Source organism: Canis lupus, chromosome 9, assembly GCF_003254725.2.
Source record: "Canis lupus dingo isolate Sandy chromosome 9, ASM325472v2, whole genome shotgun sequence".
NCBI lineage: Eukaryota > Metazoa > Chordata > Mammalia > Carnivora > Canidae > Canis > Canis lupus.
The window spans coordinates 31,078,875-31,105,450 of NC_064251.1; the positions used below are offsets into that span (position 1 = coordinate 31,078,875).

Consider the following 26,576-nt stretch of genomic DNA (forward strand, 5'->3'; position numbering starts at 1 on the left):
AGAGAGAGAGGCAGAGACACAGGCAGAGGGAGAAGCAGGCTTCCTGCAAGGAGCCCAATGTGGGACTTGATCCTGGATCCCGGGATCACACCCTGAGCGGGAAGGCAGATACTCAACCACTGAGCCATCCAGGCATCCCAAAATATGAAATACTACAAAATATGTTTAAGATCTAAAAACTAGAAAACAATGCTGAGAAAAATTAAAGACCTAGAGAGATGGATGTATATTCTATGTTCATTGATTGGATGATTCAGTATTACTAACATGTCCACTCCCCCAAATTGATCAACTGATCAATTCAACATCAGTCAAATCTCAGCAAGCTTTTTGTTTGAAATTGACAGAATTATTCTAAAACATATGGAAATGAAAAGGACAGACCACTAGCCAAAACTTTAGGAAAAAAAAAAAAAAGAAGAAACAAAGATGCATACTATCTGATTTCAAATCTTATTTTGAAGCTATAGCAATCAACAGTCTGCATGTGTAAGTGTGTCATCAATGGAATTTTGACCAAGGTACACAAACAATTCAACAGAGAGAGAATAGTCTATGATAAATGGTACTAGAACAACTGAACAGCTATAAGGAAAAAATAAACCTTTACCTCTATCTCCTACAAAATACAAATTTTAACTAGAAATGAATCACAAAACTAAATTTGAAAGTTAAAACTATAAAACTTCTACAAAAAAATTTTGAGAGAAAATCTTTACACTGTGGGTATGGAAAAGATATCTTAAAGGGCACAGAAAGCACAAACTATAAAGAAATAATTAATAAATTATATTTCATTAAAATCCAAAAGTTCTGATCTTCAAAAGATTTTGCCATAAAAAGGAAAAAGTGAGCCACAGACTGAGAAAGAAAAATCTTTGTAAGAATCTGTCCAACAATGACTTGTATTTAGAAAACATAATGAACCACTCAATAATAAACCCAATAGAAAAACGGGCATAGAGTTTAATGTTTAACCAAAAAATATTTAGAAACACATAAAATGCATATCATTAGTCACCAGGGAAATGCAAATTCAAATCATAATGAGATACCACTACTAGAATGGCTAAAATTAAAAGGACTAAACATACCAATACTCAGTAAGGATATAGAGCACCAGAAAGTCTCTACACTGCTGATGGGTAAGTAAAATGATAGAATCACTTTATAAAAATAATTTGGCAATTTTTTTAAAAAGTTAAACATGGGGGGGTGGGCAGGGCAAGATGGTGGAGGAGTAGGGTCCCCAAGTCACCTGTCCCCACCAATTTACCTAGATAACTTTTAAACCATCCTGAAAACCTATGAATTCCACCTGAGATTTACAGAGAGAACAGTTGGAACGCTACACAGAGAGAAGTATTTTCGCTAACAAGGTAGGAAGGCGGGGGGGGGGGGGGGGGAAAAAACAGAAAAGAATCCAGTGGGGGAAGGGGCCCCCGCGAGGAGCCAGGCTAAGGAGGGCGGGGAGAGAGCCTCAGGGACAGGAAAGCCCCGCCCCAGGGAAGTAGGAACTTAAAAAATCCGCACCAGATTCTTCCCAAACGAAAGGCATTTAGCAGGGAACTTGGGCAGAACTGCAGGAAGGACAGTGGAGCCTCCAGTCTCCCGGAGTCACTAACAGAGGAAGTGCGCCTCGGGGGAGAGCGCGCCACAGACTGTGGGCCAAGCGGGGGAAGGGCTGGAGCGCACGGGGCCTGGGGGAGAAGCTGGTGGGTCAGGCGGGGGTTCCTGGCGGAGGGGCTGCGCCCTGCTGCCTACGGGAGCCAGGGCCAGGAGCAGGATTCCAGCAGCACAGGCCCCGGATCCCAGGACGCTGGGGGACACAGCCCAGGATCCTGTGGTCCCCCCCGGGACAGGAGGAGGTGGGGAGGGCACAGGACAGGAGGACGCTCCTGCTGCGGGGCACTCCCCGCCCCCAGCTGTGCAGATCAGTGCCCCCACCCCTGGAGCATCTAGGCCAGTGCGGACTGGGAGCTGCGGGAGTTACTGTGGGAGCTGACTCTAGGGCTGGAGAGCTAGCCAGTGTCACTGTGTCCTTGGGAGGGGCAGGGCCACCAGGGAACAGGGGCCTCACAGGATAAACAGCTCCCACTGAGCCATGCACCAGCATGGGGTGGAGCATCTCCCCCAGGTGCACACACTTGAGAGTCAGCACAGCAGGGCCCTCCCCCAGAAGATCAGCTGGAAGGACAGGGGAAGAGCAAGTTCTTGACTGAGCAGCACTGGAAAGCTCCAGGGGAAGTCAAGGGATTTACAGTATATAGAACAGAGGATACACTTCCTTTTTTTTTTTTTTTTTCTTCTTCTTTCCAGTACAACTCCTTTTTATATCAGACTGTAAATTTCCAATTTTTTTTCTCCTTTCCCACCTTACCTACAATATTTTGCCACCTCTTCATTTTTAAGATTCTACTTTTTTGACTTTCATATTTCTACAATTATAGATCCTAGATACATTTTCCACTTCTAGATTCCCTTCAACATACTCAATTATGGGAGATATACAAGATATGTTTTTTTGTTTGTTTTGTGTTTGTTTTCTCGCTCTCATTTTGTTCTACAATGGTGGAAGTTAATACCTTCTAAAACATGACCAGTATACACCCAGAACCAAGTGGTATACCGTGCTGGTTCATTCTGTGAGATTCTTCATTCCCATTCTGCCCCCCTCTTTTATCTCATTTATGTTTTGGTGCTCAATATTGGGGCCCTCTACAAGTATTTCTGGTATAAATAAATTTGGGACTGAGCATCTTCTAACATACAGAACTTAATATACTCAGAACCAAGAGGATCACCCTTAGAAACCCTCAGGTATACTACCTTCTCCCTCCACTACAACTTCTGCACCACCACCATCTCCCAGTACCCCCCCCTTTTTTTTCTTCTCCTTTTTCTTTTTTCTTTTTTTTTTTCTCTTCTTTAGGGTTCCTAGCCTTTTATTTTTTACTACTTTGTTTTAAAATTTGTTTTTCACTTTAATGGTTCCTTTGTTTTATTTCATTTGATCTTTGTTTTCAATTTCTGGTCTCTGACCTTGTCAGAATCATCAAGGGTGAAATTTACTTAGGTGGTGGTTGATATTCTTGACTCAGCCCACTCATACAGCCACTCTGCACTGAGCAAAATGACTAGAAAGAAGAACTCACCACAAAAGAAAGAATCAGAAATAGTACTCTCTCCCACAGAATTACAGAATTTGGATTACAATTCGATGTCAGAAAGCCAATTAAGAAGCACAATTATAAAGCTACTGGTGGCTCTGGAAAAAAGCATAAAGGATTCAAGAGACTTCATGACTGCAGGATTTAGATCTAATCAGGCCAAAATTAAAAATCAATGAAATGAGATGCAATCCAAACTGGAGGTCCTAACAACATGGGTTAATGAGGTAGAAGAACGAGTGACTGACATAGAAGACAATTTGATGGCAAGGAAGGAAGCGGAGGATAAAGGAGAAAAACAATTAAAAGACCATGAGGAAAGGTTAAGGGAAATAAATGACAGCTCAAAAGGAAAAATCTATTTTTAATTGGGGTTCCAGAGGGCGCCCCGAGGAACAGAGGGCCATAAAGCATATTTGAACAAATCATAGCTGAGAACTTCCCTAACCGGGGGAGGGAAAGAGGCATTCAGATCCAGGAGATACAGAGATCCCCCCCTAAAATCAATAAAAACCGTTCAATGCCTCAACATTTAATAGTGAAACTTGCAAATTCCAAAGATAAAGAGAAAATCCTTAGCAGCAAGAGACAAGAGATCCCTAACTTATATGGGGAGAACTATTAGATTAACAGCAGACCTCTCCACAGAGACCTGGCAGGCCAGAAAGGGCTGGCAGGGTATATTCAGGGTCCTAAGTGAGAAGAACATGCAGCCAAGAATACTTTATCCAGCAAGGCTCTCATTCAGAATAGAAGGAGAGATAAAGAGCTTCCAAGATAGGCAGAAACTGAAAGAATATGTGACCACCAAACAAGCTCTGCCAGAAATATTAAGAGGGATTCTGTAAAAGAAAGATGAAGTCCAAGGAAACAATCCTCAAAAACAGGGACTGAATAGGTATTATGATGACACTAAATTCGTATCTTTCGATAGTAACTCTGAATGTGAATAGGCTTAATGATCCCATCAAAAGGTGCAGGGTTTCAGACTGGATAAAAAAGCAAGACCCACCTATTTGCTGTCTACAAGAGACTCATTTTAGATCTAAGGACACCTACAGCCTGAAAATAAAAGGATGGAGAACGATTTACCATTTAAATGGTCCTCAAAAGAAAGCTGGGGTAGCCATCCTCATAGCAGATAAATTAAATTTTATCCCAAAGACTGTAGTAAGAGATGAAGAGGGAGACTATATCATACTTAAAGAATCTATCCAACAAGAGGACCTAACGATCATGAATATTTATGCCCCGAATGTAGGAGCTGCCAAGTATATCAATTAATAACCAAAGACAAGACATACTTAAATAATAATACACTTATACTGAGAGACTTCAACACAGCACTTTCTGCAATGACAGATGTTCTAAGCACAACATCTCCAAAGAAACAAGAGCTTCGAATGATACACTGGACCAGATGGATTTCAGGTATTTGCAGAAGTTTACATCCAAACGCAACTGAATACACATTCTTCTCAAGTGCACATGGAACTTTCTCCAGAATAGACCATATACTGGGTCACAAATCAGGTCTCAGCTGATACCAAAAGATTGGGACTGTCCCCTGCATATTTTCAGACCATAATGCTTTGAAACTTGAACTCAATCACAAGAAGAAATTTGGAAGAAACTAAAACACATGGAGTTTAAAGAGCATCCTTCTAAAAGGGTCAAACAGGAAAATTAGAGAAGAATTTAAAAGATTCATGGAAACTAATGAGAATGAAGATACAACCATTCAAAATATTTGGGATACAGCAAAAGCAGTCCTAATAGGTAAATACATTGCAATTCAAGCATCCCTCAAAAAATTGGGAAAAACTCAAATACACAAGCTAACCTCATACCTAAAGGAACTGGAGAAAGAACAGCAAATAAAACCTACACCAAGCAGAAGAAGAGAGTTAATAAAGACTCAAGCAGAACTCGATAAAATAGAGGCCAGAAGAACCATAGAACAGATCAAGTAAACCAGGAGTTGGTTCTTTGAAAGAATTAATAAGATAGATAAACCATTAGCCAGCCTTATTAAAGAGAGAAAAAACTCTAATTAATAAAATCATGAATGAAAAAGGAGAGATCACCACTAATACCAAGGAAATACAAATGATTTTAAAAACATATTATGAGCAGCTATATGCCAATAAATTAGGCAATCTAGAAGAAATAGGTGCATTTCTAGAAAATCACAAACTACCAAAACTGGAACAGGAAGAAATAGAAAACCTGAACAGGCCAATAACCAGGGAGGAAATTGAAGCAGTCATCAAAAACCTTCCAAGACACAAAAGTCCAGGGCCAGATGGCTTCCCAGGGGAATTCTATCAGATGTTTAAAGAAAAAACAATACCTATCCTACTAAAGCTGTTATGAAAAATAGAAAGGGATGGAATACTTCCAAACTCGTTTCATGAGGCCAGCATCACCTTAATTCCAAAACCAGACAAAGACCCCACCAAAAAGGAGAATTATAGACCAATATCCCTGATGAACACAGATGCAAAAATTCTCAACAAGATACTAACCAATAGGACTCAACAATACATTAAGAAGATTATTCACCATGACCAAGTGGGATTTATCTTCCAGATGCAAGGCTGGTTCAACACTCGTAAAGCAATCAACGTGATAGATCATATCAACAAGAGAAAAAACAAGAACCATAGGATCCTCTCAATAGATGCAGAGAAAGCATTTGACAAAATATAGCATCCATTCCTGATCAAAACTCTTCAGAGTATAGAGATAGAGGGAACATTCCTCAGCATCTTAAAAGCCATCTACGAAAAGCCCACAGCAAATATCATTCTCAATGGGGAAACACTGGGAGCCTTTCCCTAAGATCAGGAACACGACAGGGATGTCCACTCTCACCACTGCTATTCAAAATAGTACTAGAAATCCTAGTCTTAGCAATCAGACAACAAAAAGGAAAAAAAGACATTCAAATTGGCAAAGAAGTCAAACTCTCCCTCTTTGCAGATGACATGATACTGTACATAGAGAACCCAAAAGACTCCACCCCAAGATCGCTAGAACTCATACAGCAATTCGGCAGTGCGGCAGGATACAAAATCAATGCCCAGAAATCAGTGGCATTTCTATACACTAACAATGAGACTGAAGAAAGAGAAATTAAGGAGTCAATCCCATTTACAATTGCACCCCAAAGTATAAGATACCTAGGAATAAACCTAACCAAAGAGGTAAAGGATCTATACCCTAAAAACTACAGAACACTTCTGAAAGAAATTGAGGAAGACACAAAAATATGGAAAAATATTCCCATGCTCATGGATTGGCAGAATTAATATTGTGAAAATGTCCATGCTACCCAGGGAATTTACATGGTTAATGCAATCCCTATCAAAATACCATGGACTTTCTTCAGAGATTTGGAACAAATCATCTTAAGATTTGTGTGGAATCAGAAAACACCCCAAATAGCCAGGAGAATATTAAAAAAGAAAACCAGAGCTGGGGGCATCACAATGCCAGATTTCAAGTTGTACTACAAAGCTGTGATCATCAAAACAGTGTGGTACTGGCACAAAAACAGACACATAGATCAATGGAACAGAATAGAGAACCCAGAAATGGGCCCTCAACCCTATGGCCAACTAATATTTGACAAAGCAGGAAAGACTTTCCACTGGAAAAAGGACAGTCTCCTCAATAAATGGTGCTGGGAAAATTGGACAGCCACGTACAGAAGAATAAAACGAGACCATTCTCTTACACCATACACAAAGATAAAATGGACGAAATATCTAAATGTGAGACAAGAATCCATCAAATCCTATAAAAAACAGGCAACACCCTTTTTGAACTTGGTCACAGCAACTTCTTGCAAGATACATCTATGAAGGCAAGAGAAACAAAAGCAAAAATGAACTATTGGGACTTCATCAAGATAAGAAGCTTTTGCAAAGCAAAAGATACCGTCAACAAAACTCAAAGACAACCTACAGAATGGGAGGAGATATTTGCAACTGACATATCAGATAAAGGGCTAGTATCCAAGATCTATAAAGAACTTATTAAACTCAACAGCAAAGGAACAAACAATCCAATCATGAAATGGGCAAAAGACATGAACAGAAATTTCACCAAAGACTATAGACATGGCCAACAAGCACATGAGAAAATGCTCCACATCACTGGCCATCAGGGAAATACAAATCAAAACCACAATGAGATACCACCTCACACCAATGAGAATAGTGAAAATTAACAAGACAGAAAACAACAAATGTTGGAGAGGATGCAGGAGAAAGGGGAACCCTCTTGCACTGTTGGTGGGAATGTGAACTTGTACAGCCACTCTGGAAAACTGTGTGGAGGTTCCTCAAAGAGTTAAAAATAGAGCAGCCCTACCACCCAGGAATTGCACTGCTGGGGATTTACCCCAAAGATACAGATGCAGTGAAACGGCAGGACACCCCAATGTTTCTAGCAGCAATATCCACAATAGCCAAACTGTGGAAGGAGCCTCGGTGTCCACTGAAAAATAAATGGATAAAGAAGATGTGGTCTATGTATACAATGGAATATTACTCAGCCATTAGAAATGACAAATACCCGCCATTTGCTTCGACGTGGATGGAACTGGAGGGTATTATGCTGAGGGAAGTAAGTCAATCGGAGAACAAAAAACATTATATGGTCTCATTCATTTGGGGAATATAAAAAATAGTGAAAAGGAATAAAGGGGAAAGGAGAGAAAATGAATGGGAAATATCAGAGAGGAAGACAGAACATGAGAGGACTCCTAACTCTGGGAAATGAACAAGGGGTGGTAGAAGGGGAGGTGGTGGGGGGGCTAGGGTGACTGGGTGATGGGCACTGAGGGGGGCACTTGACAGGATGAGCATTGGGTGTTATGCTATATGTTGACAAATCAAACTCCAATAAAAAATATACAAAAACAAGTTAAACATACTTTTGCCATACAGCTCAAGCATTCCACTCCTATCCAATAGAAATGAGAACATATATTCACATAAAAATTTGCACATGAAACCTCAGAGCAGCTTCACTTATAAAAAGCAAATACTGAAAAATCCAATGTCTATTAACTTTTGAATGAATAAACAATTTATGGCATACTAAAGGACGATAAAAGAATGAACTACTGATATATACATCAATATGGATAAACCTCAATTAACACTAAGTGAGGAAAGCCAGGGAAGGAAGGAAGGAAGGAAGGAAAGAAGGAAGGCAGGCAAGGAGGGAGGAGGACTGAGGGAGGGAGGAGGGAGGGAGGAGAGAAGGTACTCTATGATTCCTTTTGCATAAAATTCTAGGAAATCCAAACTAATTGATTGCTAGAGACAAAAATCAGGTCATTTATTGCTTTGTGGCCTAGTACATTTTTATAAATGTGCCATGAGTGCTTTAAGAGAATATATACCCTCTAATTGTTGGATATATAATTTGTTTATTTCTACTAAATTAAGTTTGTTAATTTTGTTATTCTATGTCCTTTTAAATATTTTTTTTCTTTGGGACACCTGGTGGCTCAGTGGTTGAGCCTCTGCCTTTAGCTCAGGTCATGATCCCAGGGTCCTGGGATCAAGTCCCTTATCAGGCTCCACAAGGAGCCTGTGTGTGTCTCTGCCTCTGAATCTCTCATGAATAAATAAAATCTTAAAAAAAAATTTTTTTTATTCTATTCTCCTAACCTACCAATTACAGGGAGACATTTGTTAAAATATCCATTCTGTTTGTCAATTTGTTAACTTTGATTTATATATATTGAGGCTATAGTATTAATCACAAACAAGTTTATAACTGCTACATTTCCTCCTCTCATTAGGTCAGGAAACGTTATTAGGGATCATGAAGTCTATTTTAATATTACTATAGCTATATCAGCTTTCTGTTAATAATTTCTATACCTTTTCCCTTTATTTCCAGTTTTCTATATCCTTAAGTTTAAATGGGTGCCTTATAAACATGTATCTAGATTCTCTCTTAAGATTTATTTGTGAGAGAGAGAGAATGTGGTGGGGAGGGGCAGAGGGAGAGGGAGAGAGAGTCTGTTAAGCAGACTCTGCACTGAGCAAGAGCTGGATGCAAGGCTCTATTCCCAGGACCCTGAGATCATGACCTGAGCTGAAACCATGAGTCAGATGCTTAGCTGACTGTGCCACCTGTAGATTCTCTTGTATCAATCTCATAATCTTTGTTCTAAGTACTAAACTCAGTCCATATACATTTATGGTGATTATTTGCATAATTTGATTTATTTCTATCACCTTACCCTACAAGTAAAAACTTAGTCCATTTATGTAGAGGTTATCTTCAAAGTCAAAAATTAATCAATGTTTCTATACATTTTCTGAACTAGAACTGTGAAACATTTGAACTTTAATCATATAACTCCCAACTTAAATGTTACTTTTGCCCAGTATTTTAGTTCCACTTTTTTTCAATCAACTCCCCTCCCATTAAAGGTTATTTAGGTATATCTTTACAGATTTCTTTGATCAGTATTCATTCTCAAAACTCATTGTGGTTCAATTTTCTTCTTCCTAAAGAACATCTTATATAGAAGGTTTTTTCAGTGAAGATGAGTGGTAAAACCCCTTAGTTTTGCTTTTCTGAGGATAATAATAACACCTTTATTGTGGGTATAGGATGCTTCACAACATATTATTCCAACAGTAACTCTACTAGTATCTAGTATGTATTATCCCTGGGTTACAGATGAGGACATATCTCTGAGAAGGTTGGCTTACTTCACCAGTGAGTAACTGATGAAAGCAGGACTCTACATGGAGCAACTTGACTCCAAAGCTCAAAACCCTAATTTCCCAATGCACTAGGAAGGGAAGTTAGAGTTGGGGTAGGGATCAAAGGGGTGGATGCAGGAGTCTAATAGTGATGCTCCAAGAATAAGAGTGCTAAACAGAGCAGTTGCAGCTTCTGGAGAATACTTAGGACATTTCCTATGCCTCCATTTAAGTTTTGCTTTGTTTTGTTTTGAGAAAAAACAAAAATTGAAAGGCTATGCATCTCAAAGTTATACCTTCTCAGAGTAGGCTGACTCTCAGGTTCTTCTACGAACCTCCCATCAAAACATAGTTCTAGCTTCCAAATGAGCCCTCAGGGGAGGTGATAATTCCATAAGTCTTTTTAGTAATTAAACAGCCTTCAAGCACGACTTTTCTTTCACCTTGTCTGATTTTTCCTTTCTTTGGTCACCAGGAACTTTCACCTAGCTTTGCTTAGACACCACCTCTGGTTTTCCCAAGACACTGGCATTCTATTACATGCCTCTCATGTGTCCTGGTGAATTCCACGGACTAAACTATAATCTAAAAAAATATCAGACAAGAGGTATGGAAACTGAAAGGAACTCAGACACTGAAGTCACATGTTCCTAGTTCTCTATTAACTCTGCTGACAGAGACATCTGGAGTGTGTCCCTAACAGTCATCCTTTCCAACAGTTGATGGGAACTATTTGTAGTCCCCAGCCCCAAGCTCTTGCTCATGCAATTCTACTCATCCAGAATTCTTTCTGAGTATTCCCTACTGGGGTAAATGCCACCCACCTTCTCAGAGTGGCCCACCACCCACCTCTCACTTAGCTTTCCTTCTTTAACCCACATGGTTTCCTCCCAAAGCTGCACAAAAGCAGTTCAAAGTACTGTCCAACTGTTCCTATCTTTATCTTTTCTTCCCTGGTAGATTATGAGCTCCCCATATGCAGTGAATTATTTCTTTGTAACCCCTTATGGTAATTGCATAAAAATGACAGCATAGTGGAGGCTCAAACAAATTTATGCTGATTAAGTGACTATGTTCTGTGATAAACTATAGCTGTTAATAATGATTACCTCCCCAAGATATGTGAACATGTAGAATAGAGAAAATAGAATTTTCAAATCAAATGCAGGTAGGGTCAAGTCTAAGGCTTGATTGAGTATACTGCTGAGTAGTTATGTGATCTTGGACTATTATCTTACAGCTCCAAATCTATGTTTTCACGTAAAAATGAATTTCCAAGGATCTCTGAGGATTAAATGAAATTGTCTGTCAAAGTGGCTAGCACTGGGCTAGGACATAGTAGAGGCTCTAAATGTGTCAATGTTCCTTTTATTTCCAAGGAGAAAGATTTCTTGGCAAATAAACTCACATTACCTCAGTTTCTACAGAGCAACAACCTCAAGAAATCATTGTATGCAAAATAAATGCTCTTAATTTCAGTCCCTGATCTCATAACTGAGCTTCTTGAAATATAAACCAATAAAAAAACTAGACAGTTTGTTTAAATACATGGATTGGGTGATTGTGATGAACTAAAATTTGAGAAACTTGGATATAAAATACACTTACTTTGAACCAATTTCATTGTAGTCAAGATTCTGGTACACCAGCTGGACAAAACCTCTTCTTACAGAAATCTCTCTTGAAAGTGATTATTTCTTCCTGTTTATGCTTCTTATCACAAAAACACGCTTTACTTACCATGCATAAATATATATTATCAAACTATTAAAGCATTTGAGGAAATAGCAAAAAGTTAGAAATACTCTAAATGTCTATCAGTAAGGGACAGTTTCTTGGTAGTCACATGATGCAATTACATTCAATAGTGTGAATTCACTAGATCTACATGCATCTAACAACATGGATCACTCTCTAAAATATTGTTAAATGAAACAAGTTTCTAAACATTCACATAAATATTGCAAAATACGAGAGAGTATTAAGTTTTTGTGTATACTAGAAATAAAAACATATGGACTAGAAGGATTCATGCAAAATTTACAATGAGAATTAACTGTAGGTAAGGAGAAGACTGGAATTAATGAAATATAGAGACATCTATTTAAGAGAAAAATGAGAAAAAGAAATTTTTAAAATAGGTAATTTGTCAATTTCGCATTTATCAATTTTCTATCATGACTACATGAATGTTAGTAATACTTTCCATGTTTTTTTTCTATTTAGGTTTTCTTTTCCAAATTAGAAAAGAGTAGTTATTTGAAGTTTAATGTCTGAAAACATTATGAGGGAAATAAAACAGCTATAAAGCAATGAGTGATAGAGATAATAGAGCAACATAAAATAGCAGAAGAAAAGACATGAGTCAGCTGTGATTTCTGTAATTACACTGATTGAATTTTGTGGTTATTTGGGAAAAGGAGGTTCCATTCCCACACGTAACAGTGTTACAAAACAGCAGCTTGAGGTTTCAGGGGCACCTTGCTTCTGATAGGCACGTCTTTCACAGGGCTTTTGGGAATAACTTTTCCAAGACTCATCCTGGCTCCTAAAACTTTCAATCAAATTACACACAAACAGAACCACCTGAACATTACAATTACCCTGTCCTGTCACCTTCTGTATGGAGTAATCCTTATTAATGTTCTAGCACTTCAAAAACCAGGAGATAGGGACGCCTGGATGACTCAGCGGTTGAGCGTCTGCCTTTGGCTCAGGGTGTGATCCTGGAGTCTGGGGATTGAGTCCTGCATTGGGCTTCCTGCAGGGAGCCTGCTTCTCCCTCTGCCTGTATCTCTGCTTCTCTCTGTGTCTTTCACGAACGAATAAATAAAATCTTAAAAAAAAAAAAAAAAAAAAAAACAGGAGATAGCATTTTGTAAGAGATCTAACAATGTGCCCCTGTGATGTCCCAGCATATTACATACATTATTTTAGTTCTCATGAGGTAACATGCTACCATATGTTACAGGTGAAGAAATGGGTACTTATGAGATTAAGACCCATAGCCAAAATGGGGTGACTATAAAGTGTCATGTGTCTGAGTCCCCACAGAAAACATCTCTACTCTTTCCTGCTAAGAGGGAAAGTATGTGGGGTTAGGCAATAGCAAAATAAATTATGTTGGAGGCAGAAGGGCAATTATTTGTGTCTTAAGTGGTGTGAGTGTGATTATCAAAATGTAGAAAGCAGACCGTCTCTGGATGGCTGATGGCAGATTTTCCATCGCTCTTAATTACTATTCAATTACATTCAACATGTCTGCAGCAACGATAACATTGACTAGAAACTAAGCAGAAGGTTCTGCCTTTTTTTTTTTTTTTTTTTTTTTAGAAGGTTCTGCCTTGATTGATTTTACCTTATCTTGGAGCCCCCAGCCCTAGAGCTCACCTCCAGCCAGACCCCAAGCAAAAGCCCACTAACATCCCTTGCCATGCACCTGCCATCAGTTCAGCTTTGGTTAACAAACATGTAACCACTGAGAGACAGAAGTGATTTGCACTCCCATGTTTCAATATTCAAAAGCCAGTAGTCTTTTCTGCATACTAACTGACTTTCCTGTTTAAATAGCAGCAAATAGAAGAGAATCTTAATTAATATTTGCCTGTAGTGAGAAACTTTAAGGAATAATCTTCTGGGATTAATCATAAACCTACTCCCTTTTATCTCATTCTGAGTTCTGTATGGGATACTTAAAATCCATAGGACTTCTAAAACATTAGATAGGAAAGAAACAGCCCACCTTGGTTTTCCCAATCTCTGCATTTGCCCATGCTTGACTGTCTCACTTCACAGGAGACAGCTGAATGAATGTTCATTTCCTAATAAATTCTTAGAGAAATAAAGACATGGGGAAAACTGTGACACAGGAGCTTGAGTAGTCAGCTATGAAGGCTGCATTCCATTAGCCCTTTAAGACTTTAATAGAGAGAAAGGCATTAACTCAAATTGGAGTCTATAAATGGTTCTGGTCATGCTGCCTAAGTTTGGGATTCCAAATACTACAAGGAAGCTTTGCCATTAAGTTTGTCAATTAATTCCTCAAGCCCAAAGGGGATTCGAAAGAAGATTAAGCCATATGCTACTGATTCATTTACACTTAACTCAGCAATATGTTGTTTAGAAAGTAAGATGGGTGGGGGGGAGCACAAGGGAACCTTGAAGTGCCTTTTTAATACCATTAAAGATTTATTTGCTTCATAATAGTAAAGTAGAGATTATTTCCCCAAATGTAATTCAAGTCTAATCTCACTTAACACCTTCAAAGTAAGGTGAGGTTGGAAACAGCTGGCTTTCAGCTGACTGTGCTCAACACATGCTTGAGAAGATCAGACTTCTGAGTTGAGGAAAGGCAATCTATAGGAAAGAGCCCTTAGGAAGGGCTGATGACATTGCATTTACTGTTCATTTCTCTCCAGTGCTTATCACTCCTCCCAGTTCTTGGTGGGAAGATCATTTCATATGCTTTTTCCAGCTGTTACGGGCTAAGTGTTGGGCAGAAGTCAATATGGAGACAAAACTTTTCAGTATATTCTTTTGTTTAAAAAAGTCACGTGACTCAAGAACCCAATGGTGGCACAATCTCCATATTTTCCTTTGCTTCAATTTGCCTTCTAACCCATCTCCCTCCACATTTCAAATGGTTCTCAAGCTTCTAAAGGCCAGAGGGGAACTGTTAACAAAGTGTACTGTGGCTGGAAGAAACCAAGGCAAATGAAGAAATCCCACATTTCTTCACATTATAAAGCCTAAATTGTCCTTTTATGGATTTCCAAAATAATAATTTCTATGTATAGGACACTATAATGGGTAACATTTGGAAAGATAATGGCTCCATTGATCATCTTCCTAGAGGCTGGCTATTAAGAAGGCAAAGGTGGTGGCACATTACAAATCTTCTCCTTGGATTTATTTATATCCTCTATTTTCTGAGGTAACCCAGAAACACATAGAGAGAAATTAAAATGCATAGATGGAATTCTGGAATGTTAGTGATGATGGTAACCATATAGTGTGATTCTCCCTGAATTCCTCCATTAAAAGAAAGCAACTAAAATAGCAAATCACACAGACAATATCCACAACAAAATTTTAACAAAGGATTATTTCTATGAACTCCAAAATATAAACAGGTGGGGAATGATCATGTAGAGCCAAAAGGCCCTTGTGATATCAGTATCTCTATGGGATGATGAAGAAGAAAGTCATGGGGCATTATGTACATTCTGAGAACAGAAGAACCCCTAAGATTGTGCATTCTCCAAAGATTCCTTGTTGACAACACAGGCTAGTTGAGGACAGCAGAAAACCCTGGGAGGAGCTGTCACACTTCCTTGTAGACATCCGGGTAACAAGGTATCTGTGGAGAAGTCTGAAAGTACTGAAAGAAAACATGACCTATCAACTCTCAAAACTAATCAACTCCCTTTCCCAGGACAAAGTCCCACACTGAGAAGAAACGACCAGAAGGAGATTCCAAATTGAGCAGGGAAGTGATGACAGGTATACAGGAAAAATAAAACCCTGATAAAGGTGGGGGACCACCAGAGGAGGCAGCTCTCAGAATGTACAACATACTTCACTTTGAGAAAAAGGAATCAAAGCAGCAGCTCTAGAGACCTGAAACTAGAATAAGTACTTCAACCCAACCCTTCTCCCTGAATGTACAGGAAAACCAGTTTCACATAAAAGTGAGCAATCAAAAAGAATGGAGGTAAAGCACTGTATCAAGTTCTCATAAGCAACTATAGAGAAGATGGACAAATTAACACCCGTACAAATAATAAAAATACACCAGAACAAGTCTGCAACACGAATCAAAACTGTAGCCTACTCTCAAATAAGCCAAAAGGCACATAGATATAAGATAAAGAAGTACAACATAAAAGTAGGTGAAATAAGATGAAGAAAAATAAACTGCCAAAAAAATTACAGAAATGAAAACTAAGAAGAAACACAAGAGTAAATGAAACACAAAAGTTAAGGGAAAAAAAGTAACAGGTATAGAAAAAATTTTCTAAAGAACCAATATACCAGGGACACCTGGATTGCTCAGTGGCTGAGCATCTGCCTTTGCCTTAGGTCATGATTCCTGGGTCCTGGGATGGAGTCCCACATCAGTTCCCCGCAGAGACCCTGCTTCTCCCTCTGCCTATGTCTCTGCTTCTCTCTGTGTCTCTCATGAATAAATAAAATCTTAAAAAAAAAAAAAAGAATCAATTTTTTTTTTCTCCAACAGATTTATTTGGAAAGGAATGGATTTTGAGGAGAAAAAACATGGGGCAGAGGTATGGAATAGAAAATAAATACAAACGTAAGCTGTTTTTTTAATTGTTTTATAACCACAACAAATTCGTACAGAGAATGCCCTGTACAAAACAACACAATAAAGGTTCAAAGATCGAGGTGTTCCCCTAGGCAAGGCTGAAGATTTCAGTCTCTGGTATTTGGAATTTTAGTCCTTGGTTTTGGATGGATCACTGGGTGTGTGACACAGTCCATGCTTTTAACCAGATTTGAACAGAAGAATGGCCACTTGGCCCAGGTAGAAGTAGATGAAGTGTTTGGTTTCATGTATCACATAACTACCGAAGTTCCTCCCCACGATGCAGTGCCAGGTGGGGTTGTACTTCTTGTCAAACTCCTTCTTAATATGGGCCGCAATGTCCTTCTCTTTGTTATATTTCTCCAACGCCTGAGTCGCACACTCCACCGAGTCCTGTTGCATCTCCTCTGACAAGCTTTCCATTGTTATGTAACAAATATACCCAAAACTTAGGGCTTCAAACAATAATGACATATTATCTTTCATGGCTTCTGAACATCAGAGAACACATAAATGAGATCAATTATTTCTACTCCGTGAGGTCTACAGCCTCAGCTGGGAGGATTTGAAGGCTGGAATCGACCAAACACTATTCCGTCATATGCCTGGCAGTCAGTACTGGTAATTTTCTGAGTGTCTGGCTGGGTCTATTGGCTGGAACAGCTGTATATGGTCTTTCCAGGTGGTGTGAGCCTCCTTGAAACACAAAGGCAGGATTTCAAGGACAAGTATCCCAAAGAATGCCAGGAGGAAGCTGCATTATTCCTATGGCCTAATCTCAGAAGTTGTAGAGTATCCCTTATTATGTCATCCATTGGTCAGTGTAGTTACAAGGCATGACCCTGATTCAAGGAGAAGAAACAGACTCTGCTTGTGAAGGAAAAGTGTGTCAGTCCCGCTGTGAGGAGGACATGTCGGGAAAATAAATATGCAGACATGACCATCTTTGGAAAAATATATCTGGACACAAGACCTAATAGAATTTCTAAAGTACGGGCACCTGGGTGGCTGAGGTGGTTAAGCTTCTAACTCTTGATTCCAGCTCAAGTTATGATCTCAGGGTTCTAGGATCAAGCCCTGAGTCACCTCTGCTCTCAGCAGGGAGTCTGCTTAAGGTTTCTCTCTGTCTCCCCCAGCTGACATGTTCACTAACACAAGCAAAGATAAATAAATCTTAAAAAATAATAATAATTTCTGTAGTAAACCAACACAATGAGACAAAACAAATTTCAAACTTTAATTGAAGAAAGCTTCCCTAAAAGTTTTACCTAAAATAAAAAAAGTGTTGACATTATGTTCTATAAGGGTACACAACTAGCTGGGGAAAAAAAAAAATCAACCCAGAAGAACCCAAAATAAGACATTCTAGTAAAGTTACCAAACTATAAAGAAAAAAGAAAAAAATTCCTTTGGACATTCATGCAAACCAACCAATTCACTTATAAGGGAAATAAAGTGTCATCATATTTTTACACCAGTGCATTATTCCAGATAACAACGGAATAATATGCTAACTTACTATAGGAAAGAAAACATGAAACAAGAATTTCATACACAAATGGACTTTTTAGTTATAAAGCTCATAGATAAACTATTATGAGCATGCAAGGATTTGGAGAATATAGTTCCTTTGTGCCTTTCCAGAGGAATTACTAGAGAATAAGACATTCTAAATGAACCAAGAGAGATTGATATAAAGATTGGTGGAAGATACATTCTGTAAAATACAGATTCTGGCTGTGACTTTGTCTATCACAGAATTAATAGTAGTGTTAATTGGCATAAATATGACTTTAAAAATATCAACTTCTATGCTCCCAAATATAAAATGAATGATGATATGTCCTTGAACTTTGTGGCCTGAAAAGAATATGAAAATCCTTCCATGAAAGCACAGGTTCATCATTATAACTGATTTATATTGTGTGATTAAGATCCTAAAGCCAATATTTATCTAATTTATTAGGTTTTCTAATTAAAATGAGTGGTGCTTTCATAGATATCCTGAGGATTTCAAATTGCATAGGTCATAATGTGACTACTTAATGCAGCACTGAGGTCTTGTCAATGGACTCAAATTGACAAGAGCAACTAATTAATGTTACTAGAAGACAGTAATACAGCCATATTTGACTATTTTTTAATTGACTCTCAATAAAACTGTTCTCTCACTATCTTTAGTTGGAATATACAAAAAATATTCCCTATTTCTTCAAATTATCTCACTATTGCTTAGAAGGTATAACTATGCCTATTTTTAAATATCCTAGAAACATATATGAAGATCTCTTAAAAGGAAAAGTTGTGAGATGTTTATAACAAAATGTTCAATTTTATAAGCAACAAGATCAATAGCAATGGCTATTTAAGTTCATAAACTTCTCAAACTTTGAATAAGGGAAAGGAAACAGGTTTACACTGGCTGTTCCCTCTGTCCTGACATACTTCTTTCAGATATCCACCTGGCACACTTCCCCACCCCCTTCAAGTTGGCTCCTTCTAAGGGGGAACATCTAGCAGCACCTCACTTAAAAAGGAATTCTCCAACCTTACTCTCTGCTTATTTGTCTCCATGCTTTCAGTTTGATACAAAATACGTTTGTTTTGTTCACTACTATACTCCCAGTGCCTAGAAAAGCACCTGGCACATAGAAAGCGTTCAATAAATACATTTGGATGAAAGAAAAAATAGTGGGTCAGGGAAGGTTCTAGATGAGCTTTGTGATCAAAGGTTGAAAGTCATATGACAAAGCAATTTTTGCCTTCCAAGCCCTGGAACCCTATCCCAAAACTTAGCAATTAGCTCTCTTATGCTTGTTATATATGCAGGATATTCAAAGATGTTACATTATCACTCAGGATCATACACTGTGTAACTGGGATACTTACTATGAGGCTACGTCTTCAGGTACAAATTCAATGTTCTTGCCACATTAACAGATCCTTCTTAGTAATCTAGTTAGTCACTGGAGTCCACAGATGTTACAATGAGCTTTAAAATCTCAACTACAAGGAAAATGGTGAAAATACTATAACTATAAAGTATAAAGTAAAAGAGAAAAAACAAGTATTTAATGGAACCGAGTGGTTCTCAATTGGGGCAGTTTTGAACCCCAGGGGACATTTGTCAATGTCTGGAGACATTTTTGTCGTTACGTATGGGAGAGTACTACTGGCTTCTAGCAGGTAGAGGATAAGGATACTGCTAAATGTCTTACAGTGCATATAGTACATAAAATTAGCAGTCTCCAGATGTCAAGAGAGCTGAGGTTGAGAAGCTCTGACAATCTGAGACTTATGTACACCCAAGAAGGACTAAGGCACCATGGAATCCAGTATAAGGGATAGAACTATTCTTACCACATTACCTTAAATCATTTAGTTCACTGTTTTCATTTTAAATGTTATTCTTTAACCAATGTACTGTGCTTACATATAAAACCCTTTAATTGGTATTTAATTACTGTTCAATTCTTTTTCTTGTAATTAACTCATTAAATGTCTTACTAAGTAAAAACACTAAGCAAATGAGCTAATTAGTGTCTAATTATCGGTTACTAAAGATTACTATAAATGACTTACAAATGGCTAGCTTCTTTACTACTACTGAGAATTTCAATTGCTAACCCTAAGTAATTGACTGCAATTTATGTAGCTGGGTGTATATGTAAACTGCATGACTGTTAAAGCTGAAGCAAGAAACCTTCATCATTTTTCTGGGGGAAGAAGTACATTAGCAAAAGGAATTTTTGGATTCATGACCACATGCCTCCATCCTGCGGCAGAGCGTGGAATAAAGAGTGGCATATTGGAGACAGAAAAGAAACAGACTGTGGAAGGACTAAACTAAGTTAGAGATTCTGGCTTAGCCAGCACTGGAACATTGAGAGGGAAGCTCTAACTTAAACCAGGAATCAAGAGTCAGAGTCTAACCACTCCAGAAGGTAGGTTTTATTATTATGAACTATTTCATTTATATTACTATCACCTGCTTTTCAAGTGGAGAAACTAGGTACAGAGGGGTTCAGCTGCTTGCCCAAAGACACAGAACAAGCAAACAGATTCAAACCAGCAATCTAGCACCAGAGTTGTTCTCTTTTTCATTAGTAAATGACGCCTTCTTCCTACTACCATGAAAACCCATCTGCCTTTGGCTCAGGATGTGATCCCAGGGTCTTGGGATCAAGTCCCACATTGGGCTCTCTGTGGTGAGCTGCCTTCTCCTCTGCCTATGTCTGTGCCTCTCTCTCTCTCTCATGAATAAATAAACAAAATCTTAAAAAAAAAAAAAAACCAGCATACAAAACCTACCATTGCATAATGAAGTGGATAGGTTTGTTTCATTGTTGAATTTAGTTTCTAATCCTAAAGAATGGTCAATTTCATAGGCACACTCCCTGGCCTTGAGACACCATGCCATTGGACAAGCTTTATTTTTTAAAATATTTTATTTACTTATTTAGCACATGTGCATGCCTGAATGGAGGGAGGGGCAGAGGGGAAGGTAGAGAGAGAATCTTAAGCAGACTAAGTAAACTGGGCAGAGAGCCCAACATGGGGTTCAATCTCACAACTCTGAGATCATGACCTGAGCTGAAATCAAGAGTCAGACACTTAACCAACTGAGCCACCCAGACACCCCAGATAAGCTTTGAATCAAATATAAATAGGCTTTAAATCAAATATGTAGCTTTAAATCAAATCAAGCAGATCTGGGTTTGGGTTTCCACTCTGCAGATTACTCTTCATGTGACTTTTGGTAAGATACTGAATCACCTCATTTTTTTTTCATCTGTAAAATGGGGATAATAATGCTTATTCAAAAGATCATCATGATGATTAAAAAAAGATCATATAAAATGTTTACACTAGAACCTGGCATATACGAGGTGTTCATTTACTTTTATTGCTATAGCAAATAGGAATCTGGAAAAATTTTGTTGTAATTATGCTAAAATGAAGTGTTCTATACCCTGTAAATCAAAAGCAACATAAGAGAAGTTTCTTGTTTCTGTGCAACAGAAGTTTTCTTTACACCTCATAATTGTATAGAGTAGTGGAATTTGTAATTAAGGGAGTGGCAAAAAAAAAAGGATAAAGAAATATAAGGAGAGAGCTTTGCAAAGTGGCAGAATCATAGCAAATGAGGTTTATCCAAGGTGCAATTATTGCTAATTGTAAAGAAATATAAGGAGAATTGCCATTTTTGTGGAAGCTAATCTACTCCTATTTCCTATGGGTACACCAAGAAAGAAGAGCCCATAAACTCATTTGCTCTTTCACCACCCAACATTTATTGAGTGCCTACTATCTACTAGGACTAAGATACTCACTTGAAATAGAAATTTTTAAGATAAAAGGAAATAATTTATGGTAGGAGACAATGAGTTTTTTCTATTCCACAAATATTTACAAAATCCTAGTAGTAAAAAGGCAGGAGAGACCATCAAGACCTCAGCCTCTTCTGGAACTTAGCATGAGCAATTCTGTGTGATGTAACAGGAGGCAGGATGCAAAGAGCACCTTCTTCAGATCTAGGGTATCACAGCAGTTTCTCAGTGAAATGCTCTCTAAATCAAATCTTGAAGGATAAGTAAACACTTCCTGAGCCCAGAGGCACTGTCACACTGTGGAAATGAAAATGAACACGTGGCTTAGAATCCCAGATCTGACAGTCCTACTCCCTGTGTAACACCAGGCAAGTTATTTAACTGCTCTATGCTTCAGTTTCCCCCTTTACAAAGTGAAAATAAGAGCACCTACTTCATCCTCCAGCAAAAAGTACTGAATACATCAATAAATGTAAAACCCTCAGAATTATATCTGACTCATAATTAAGTGCCCAATAAATTTTAGCCATCATTTTTAATCTTTCCAGTTTCAGTTCAAATGAGAAGTGAATGGCATGTACAAGGTTTCAGAGATGAGAACATGGAACCATTTGGAAAACTGCATGTAGATGGATCTAACCGGAGCAAAGCATTTCTCTAGGGGTGCAGATAGAGCCCATATCCTGAGGAAGAGGCCTGAGTACTTCTCTGACTAATCCAGATGTTATCATGCTGGTTATGGGTTGTGGGAGACACAGAAGGATTTTTTTAAGCATGGATTGACTGGATCTAATTTCTAATTCAGTAAGAATGTGGAAAGCAGGCAGGCCAGAGGCAAAACTGGCTGTAAGAAGTCAGCTACAGTGCTACTGCAATTAGTTTCTCAGGTGAAAAGTTAAGGGTCTTAACCTACAGCAGTAGAGTGAGGAATGATGACTTTCTTGTAGGTAAGATGGTTGGGTTAAAGGTCTTGTTTTGACCTCCTATAAGACTGATCATAAATCTCTTACTCATATACTAGGGTTCACAGTATAAGAAGAAAGGTGTTTGTGTTTTTTGTTGTTTTTTTTCCAGGGCTTGGATAACGTGGCTTTTCTTTCTCTTCCTGTTCCTCAGTAGACATTTACTTTCTAAATACTCCCAAGAATGATGCATTCTAAATGCTTGTAGACTTAGAAAGAATTCAGAAGAATCACTGGTCTCCATGGGCAGGCCAGCAGTCTACTTCTACATAAGACCCCTGAATAGAAGCAAAAGTAAATAGACATACATTGATTTATATCCCCAAGCCTGCCATATTACCAAGTCTACCTACCATGTGTTATAATATCTCCATGTACCATATTTCATTACAAGAGGTGGGAACAAATTTACTCAATCTCATCCATTCCACTGAATTAAATCATGTACTTTTGAAATATGCATCTTAAATTACTAACAACTTGGGTTAGTGCTGTTTCCATAAAATATGCTAATACTTAGTTATGTTTCAGAGAAAGAACTAATTCATCAAGGCTAACTGAATGGTTTTAGAACTTCCTAAGAAGCGCAGATGAATGTGATTTCAGAATCATTTATTGTTAATGTGCAGAGCTAAATTTGTTGGCAAAATTCCTCTGGTATTCTTGGTGAATGACTCCAGGTGCAGTTATTAAGGTCAAATATTATGGTGTCACTGTCAAGATTTTTTTCCTATAAAAACTAAGGGAGGATTACATGTCTCTTAATATACAGGTCCCTAATGAACTATGTCCCACCTGCAGCTATTAAAGCAAGATTCATCTCAATAAAATGTGTGCTTATCAAAGTTCCAATTGTAGTCGTAAGAAAATCAAAGATTCATCACTTATAAAATCATAAAATTAAAGGGTAGAAAGGAAGTTGCATAGCTTATTCTCTATTCCCTTGGCTCTAGATGAGATAATATGTAAAACGGTATACTTCCCTTTGGTATGTGAAGGCCATCTGTTTGTGACACGTCTCCTCTGAGGGTCAGGGTTGTTTCAGCTGAGCTGGTGGGAAAGGCAGCTGCCCCCTCTTTTTCTCACCATTCCACCTGAAAATTCTACCTTTGGGCATCTGCCAAAGATGCACATTTGGTCAAGAAGCACAACCTTCCAAGGAGAAGGACCATTTATCTTATCAAGGGTATTCAAGGATTTGTACTTTCCTGCTCCAAGTTCTAAACAGATTTATTTAGGACCAGCAGGAAGATGATATAGGACAGTAAATTTTCCAAGACAGCCCTTCTCTGAAAGCCTGTTCCAGAGACTGACAGCCCTCACAGTTTAGAATCTGAGTACAATCTGAATGTATGCCAAAAGGATTTAAAAAAAATATATGTCTAATCTTTCTCCTTTTTTACAATTAACAAACCCAGTGATATGAAATGACTCCCTTAGGTTAGTTAACTAGATAAAGGTAGACCAAGGATTAGAACTCAATTATCGTACACTGTCCAAATAATCTACATGGCTTATGTAGTGGAATATACTCCTGCTTTTACATCTCTTTTGAGGATTTTTATTTTCCATTTCAATATTAGAGGAAAGGGGATATTTGGCAAATTTAACCTCTGATTTGCAGGATAACTGGGATTTGAGGTAAATGGAGCAAATGTTTACAAGTTACTGACTGACTACTGAATTGTTTTACTACCTCAGATGATATGGCCAAATGCCCCCAACGATGGACATTTCTTGTTTTAAAAAAGTAAGGATCTCAGCAATACAAAGGAAAATGACACTGAATCCCCCCCATGATTTCTGGGTAAGTACATTTGGCACTGGTTCAGAACAGAGGACAAGACTGAATATGCATAGCTAAGAGAGCATGAGCTTGGAACTTTTTACAACTCTTCAGGAGTCTAGAGGAGCAACAAGGGAGAAGCAGCAATTATAGTTTCTAACTCCTATGCCACTTTCTCTCCCTCAGCCTTATAAAATAATCAAATGTACCAACCATTCCTTTCCTAGCTCTGCTTGATATTTAATTTAGTAGGGACTTGTGCTAAGGGCTGCATGCTTAAAAGGATTTATGAGCAGACTATTTGAAAGAAACATTATAGTTTCAGAATTTCAACTCAAACCCACTAAAAAGAGTGTTATTTCCTTGGAATCTCAATTCCTGCAACAAGGAAAACTGTGGAAATCAGAACTACTTTACCTAAAGGGCCCTTTGTGTCCTCTGCACATCTCCATCAGGACCACACATCGTGACCACTAGAAATACGTTTGAGAGTGAGGTGGGGGAATGGGAAGTGAGCAGAAGCTCAGTGGTTAAAGTCACTGAAAAAAAAAAATCACTTAGAGATTTCTACTGGTGTTGGCAGGTAGTGGGAAGACTTATAAAGCTAGATAAGTAGCCAAGAAATGGATTTTTTTAACCTTCCTATTTAAAGTATTTTAAAATGATAAAATGATAAAGAAACCATAGACTGAGAAATGTCTGTCAGGTCTAGTGGCCTTTTAAATATATAAGAATGGAATCTGGGCTATAGCCAAATCTGATGAACTTTCAAATAGGTATTTAATTGAAAAAAGAAAAAACAAAGATTGTTATAAATGAAACAATCAAGAGACAGAAAAAAAAAATCTCTTGTAGCTCTAGAACACTAGTCTGAATGAGGCTAGACCAGAAGTCAGCAAACTACTTATGTATAGGATCAGATAGTAAATATTTTAGGGTTTTCAGACTCAATCTGTCACAACTACTCAACTCTGCCATTATGGTGTGAAAGCACCATAGACAACTTATAGGCAAATGGGCTTGGTTGTGTTCCAATAAAAATTTATTTATAAAAGTAGGCAGTGGGGTGAAGTTAGCCTTCTGGTTGGCTGTAGTTTATGAACCTCTGGCCTAGACTTTGGTACCAGGCTGGCTACTTAGAATCCTAAGGGCATTAACACTGAGGACCTGCTGGGCCATGTGTGCACCCAAAATCAAAGAACAGGAACCAGCCACTCCAGTGAGACTGGTCTAAAAGGGTAGATAGTCTCAAGAGGAGAAAGTGACAATAATGCTTTTCAGTCTCACTATTCAAATAGAGGAACTATATTCCTTAGTCCCTGAGTGATTTGTTTACATTAGCTTAACAACTTAATCAAATATATCCAACATTTCAATAGTTTAATATGATACAATTTTAAAAAATCCTAAGGGCAAATTTCAAACTAAAATGTCCAAAGAAAAGGAAGATATGGGTGTTAAATGGAGGAAATTGAGTTTCCATACATGCCTTGCTGACAGATGCCAAATAAAACTTTGGAATATTCCTTGACTTTCTCTTAACTTGACTGAGATTTTCTCCTCTAAGATTCATGGATTTATGAATTAAGGGTCTACTTCTGATGTGGTCTGCTTTAAAGCATCCTAATTTGTCAATAAAAATTGGATATCATACAATTGCAGAGAGAGGTAAGCTAGTGATAAATCCATCTTAATCTCTGAAGGAAAAAAAAATCACAATGCATTTTATAAACATGAGGCATAGAAGTGGTGAAGACTGGCATTGAAATAAGAGACTAACAGACTTCACTAACTTTTCTCAATCCTCTCCCATGAACCGCCTTGTAAATTTAAAATGCAGAAATCACTAGCACATGCTTTAGAGTTTTTATTGGAGGAATTATGTCTTTAAAATTCACACACCATTTATCACTTTGTTTTATGCAGGGGAAAGGAAATGCCTAATGTCCATATGTGTTGTCATTTGTTAAAGGCTTTCCTTAGATATGATGATAAATCAGTCTCCAGCTGTGTGTCAGCAACACTGTCAGACCAAGAAAAGGAACCCGAGCTGCTTTTCATATTTTCAGCTTCTCTTAAACAGAATTTACTTCATCTTCATAGAATCAAAAACCTTAAAGGGAGAAGCTTTAGCAAGTCTCCTCCTTTATCACCTAAAATATTGTCCCTTGCACATACTGGTCTTCTTTTCAGTGCTATAAAGGAACTTCTCTAACTGCTATAATAGTTTCTCTTAGTAACAAAACTCCAACTTTTCTGT

At 38.1% G+C, this 26,576-nt stretch overlaps 1 long non-coding RNA gene across 3 annotated transcripts in view; it reads right to left on the reverse strand.

The window, feature by feature from the left end:
- Positions 1–26,576, reverse strand: part of LOC112655132 (uncharacterized) — a 136,041-nt gene that overhangs the window by 1,991 nt on the left and 107,474 nt on the right. The window contains exons 4-5 of one of the 3 annotated variants that reach the window (XR_007412936.1): positions 19,128–19,244; positions 16,133–16,934 (exon numbers count right to left, since the gene is read on the reverse strand). This is a non-coding gene — a long non-coding RNA (uncharacterized LOC112655132). Of the gene's footprint in view, positions 1–16,132; positions 17,137–19,127; positions 19,245–26,576 lie in introns of those variants that run through there. The other 2 variants (XR_003133549.3, XR_007412935.1) reach the window with 2 other exon arrangements.